Source organism: Rhinopithecus roxellana, chromosome 7 (genome assembly GCF_007565055.1).
Source record: "Rhinopithecus roxellana isolate Shanxi Qingling chromosome 7, ASM756505v1, whole genome shotgun sequence".
Lineage (NCBI taxonomy): Eukaryota > Metazoa > Chordata > Mammalia > Primates > Cercopithecidae > Rhinopithecus > Rhinopithecus roxellana.
Genome location: NC_044555.1, coordinates 44,700,475 through 44,703,862, shown reverse-complemented (window position 1 = coordinate 44,703,862; position 3,388 = coordinate 44,700,475). Strand labels below are relative to the sequence as shown.

The 3,388-nt window shown below is 41.0% G+C and overlaps 1 pseudogene; it reads right to left on the bottom strand.

Annotated features, from left to right (window-relative positions):
- Positions 1-285: 285 nt before the first annotated feature.
- Positions 286-2,178, bottom strand: LOC104671779 (annotated as a pseudogene).
- Positions 2,179-3,388: the final 1,210 nt, after the last annotated feature.

The window sequence follows — 3,388 nt, the reverse complement described above, 5'->3', positions numbered from 1 at the left end:
ATTTCCAAATAATTGGAGCAGGGCAAGAAATAGGATCAGAATGGTGGTGTGAAGTGGAATGGATGTTAGCAGCACTGCTTCAATAACTGATATATTCTGATTGAAATGCCATCTTTCATGTGTAGTAAATTCTGAACAAGGCTAAATTTTAGGATATTTCTTGAACTGAAATTAGAAAATACCCTGACAATGGAAGCAGCTCTCTCATCTCAGTTTAATACAAGCCTCTTTCTTTCTCCATTGGCCACTGTTGTGAACAGAAGCCTGTTCTGGCATCAAAAGCTGTCACAGTATCCTTTCCATCTCTTTCATGAAAACCTTATAGACATCATCCTTAGCTTGTACTGAGACAGGAACAGCAGGACCAGATGTGGGTGCTGCTTTGGCAAGAGACACAGCAGAATCATCCTCTGACTTTCTTTGGGGAGCAGCAGTAGCCCCGTTATTCTCCCAATGAACTCTCAGTGCAGTGGGCAGAAATAGAGTAATCTCTGCCTTGGTATTATTGATCTGTGACTTGGTACTGATGGTTGCTGTGGCTGTCTTTTCAATCGTGGCTGCACTCACATCATCCGCTTTGGGTTGTTGAATCAAGTTGGGTGGGGCACTTAAAAAAACCCCAGGGTTCGGCTAGGGAGCTGGTGGGAAAAACCCAGGGGGGCAGGTCCAAGGGGAGGCACCAAAGCTGGGCGCATCATGCCGGGACAAGGTGGGGGAATACCTGGAGGTACTCTTGGTGGGTGTCCCCAAGGAGGGGGACCAGGAGGCATACCTGGAGTTGGACCTGGGACAGGGACAGGGGGTCAAGCCTCATGGTGGTCCTGGAGGTAAAAGTTGGGGTAACGGCCCTTGGAGTCCTGGCATTTCAGATGGTCTCAGGAATGGAGGAGCTCCTGGAGGTGGACCAGGAGGCCGTAATGGTAGAGCAGGTAGTGGTCCAAGAGGTGGTTGTCCTGGCAGGGGAGGTGCTTGTACCTGAGAAGGAGGAGCACACTGCAGGGGAGGCTGCTGCTATGAAGAAGCAGTGGATGTGCCATCAGCATGAGATTCCTCTTTATTCCGTTTTTGTGATTGCTTTTCTGCTTCAGAGTCATCAGAATCATCATCATCGTCCTCTGAAAATTCCTCTGCTTCCCATCCCTCCTCTGGGATTTCTTGACCTGCCATGCGAAGCATCATAGCTTGAAGAGGAGTCAGTTCCTTCATGTTCTTCTTTTTCTTCCTTGATTTTCCATGCATATTTGCAAACTGTACACTAGAACCTGACTTCTTTTCTTCATTGTTGTCTCTCTCACCACCATCACAGTGCACAAATGCATCCCCGTCACTTTTTCCATCTGATCTGTCGGTGTCACTGTCATCAATACTTTCATCATGCTTATCTTGATCCTTGTCCTCAGGATAGCCATCATCTTCACTGGTGCTAGAAACATCATCATCATGACCTCTCTGGGCAAGTGCAGGACTATATAACATGTCTTCATCTCGCCTACGAGGGGGAAGATCTAGGGCGAAACCCACTTCACGGCCGTACATCTGCACGACTTCAGGAGGAGGTGGGCCAGAGAGAGGGCAAAGAGGTTTTCTGCTGTGGGGCAAACGTGGAACACCATGTCCAAGAAAAGCAAGGATAGAAAATGCCCGAGTTGGAGGTCCATTAGGCTGAGTTTTCTTAAGGATGGAGGGTGGCTGGGCACCAGGAAGTGGAATGTCCTGTATCAAAATGTTGAAAGGAACATACGGCATATCTGACAAAGGAATACTCTCCATTCCCACATGCAGAGCATTCTTGATGGCATCAAAATATTGGCTAAGTCGAACCCTCTTTTGTTTATATTCTACTTCTAGCTTTCCTAGTTCTTTGTAAATATCTGGATTCTTTTTTTCATAGAGTCGTAGAATATCAAATGTTTCACGCAGTTTTTTACGCTTGTCTTTTAGTACTTTCTCATTTAATTGTGGCTGTTACACTGGGTTAAACTCCATTTCATCCAGTTTCTCCATGTCTCAGATAATCTGTTTGGGATCCTTCATCCTTAAAACTGCAGCTGGAAACATCATGCACTTTTTTTTTTTTTGCTGTTCTTCAATTCTCCCTTCCGAGCTTCCTTTCGGGCTTGGTCTGTGGGGTTCATAAAAGTTTCCACTCTTGGTGGATAATGTAGATCTCCCTTCCATGGTGACAGTTTGTATGGTTTACTCATTCTTTTTTTTTAAAAAAATTAAGAAAAACACTTCTGCTGTGCTCCCAGGACTGCGAGAAGCGGGGAAGGTGCGATTTCTGGCCTCTTTCATTTCTTAAGGGCCTTCAACTTGGCCTCTCGGTCAAAACCTCAGCCACCACCATCTTGAAACCTCGCGTGCCTCCTAGTGACGCTATTTCTTGAAATACTTGTTAGAATTCAACAGTGAAGACAGTGAAGACAATTCATCCTGGGCTTTCCTTTACTGTGAGGTTTTTGATTACTGTTTCAGTCTGTTTACTCATTATTGGTCCATTCAGATTTTCAATATCTTCATGATCCAGTAATTAATATGTTTCTGAAAATGTATCCATTTTTGCTAAGTTATCTAATTTGTTGATGTATAATTATTCACAGTGGTCTTTTATAATCTTTTGTATTTCTGTGATATCGGTTGTAATGTTTGCTCTTTACGATTTTATTTGTGTCTTCTCTTTTTTTTTTTAGTGTCACTAAAGTTTTTTCTGTTTTGCTTAAATTTTTTGAAAAATAATTATTGGTTTAGTTGATGATTTTTTTTTTCTCTTTTTATTGTTAGGTCACCAGATTTATTACTTAAATCTGAAAAATTATATTCTATACTTATTTCTGTTCTCTTTTAACATTATTTCTGCTGTAATCATTACTAATTCCTTCTCACTTTGGACTTAGTTTTTCTTCCTTTTGTAGTTCATTGACATGTAATATTGGGTTGTTTACTTGAGATTTTTTTTCTTTTAAAATGTTGATTTTTATTGCTATAAACTTCGCTCAGTACTGCTTTAGCTACATTTGGCATTTTGTGTTTTAATTTTTATTCCTCTCAAAATATTTAATGATTTCCATTTTTATTTCTCCTTTGACCTATGTGTTCTTTAGATGTGTGCTGTTTAATTTCTACATTTTTGTACATTTTCCAATTATCCTTCTGTTATTGATTTCTGGTCTCCTTCCACTGTGGTTGGAAAGGAACTTGGTATTATTTAAATATTCTTAAATTTGCAAATATTTGCTTTGTGCCCTAAGATGTGGTCTGTCCTGGAAAAATGTTCTATGTATTTGAGAGCGATGTGAATTTTGTTGCCCTTGAGTGGAATTTTCTCCATGTAGATATATAGACCCATTGGATTTACAGTGTTTTTCAAGTGCACTCTTTTCTTGTTGAT